Genomic DNA, 737 nt, shown 5'->3' with positions numbered 1-737 from the left:
TGCAAAGTAACATAATGCTGTTAAATATCTGGAAATATACTCATTCCCTATGATTATATTATCAACAATGTTATAACAATGTGATAAATAAACTGTATTTTTAACATAAATTTCTGTTTTAATATTTCAATATCCCTGAACAATACATTAACAAATACACATTAGATTTTATGCATAACCAACTGAACTATGGAAGTTATCCCATGGTGTACCTGCAAAGAGTTATCCATCTTGCCATAAACTGCTTATTAACATTTTCAACTACTCCAGTACATACAGTCATTAGTGGTTAACCTGGCAGACTCATTCTGACATATACTTTAATAACAAGCCTGCATGTTACCATCTCTAAGATGAAATTTGTCAAAAGTGTGGTCAAGGTTAAGTTCTGTGACCATTGGGAATCACTAGAATACACCCTTTTGTAATAAATATATATGGAAGCCATCCATCTGTACTGATATGTCAACTATATCTTCATGCATCCAATTTTTTTAAGTACAAACAAATAAAAGCTTCTCCACATAAAAATTTAATAAATAACAAACAATATACTTTCTTAGATATCATAAATAAGTTATACAAATATATAAAAACAATCCTTAAATGTACAATTTGTATGATTATTATGATGAACACTGGGTAGAAAATCATTACACAAGAATGCCTTAAGCTTAATATACTCTTATTCTGATGCATATTGGAAACTGTAATCCTTTCCCTGTACTCGCTATATC

This window comes from Penaeus monodon, chromosome 15 (genome assembly GCF_015228065.2).
Source record: "Penaeus monodon isolate SGIC_2016 chromosome 15, NSTDA_Pmon_1, whole genome shotgun sequence".
Taxonomy (NCBI): Eukaryota; Metazoa; Arthropoda; class Malacostraca; order Decapoda; family Penaeidae; genus Penaeus; species Penaeus monodon.
The sequence above is the reverse complement of the archived record's forward strand: the minus strand, read 5'-3'. Positions refer to the sequence as shown.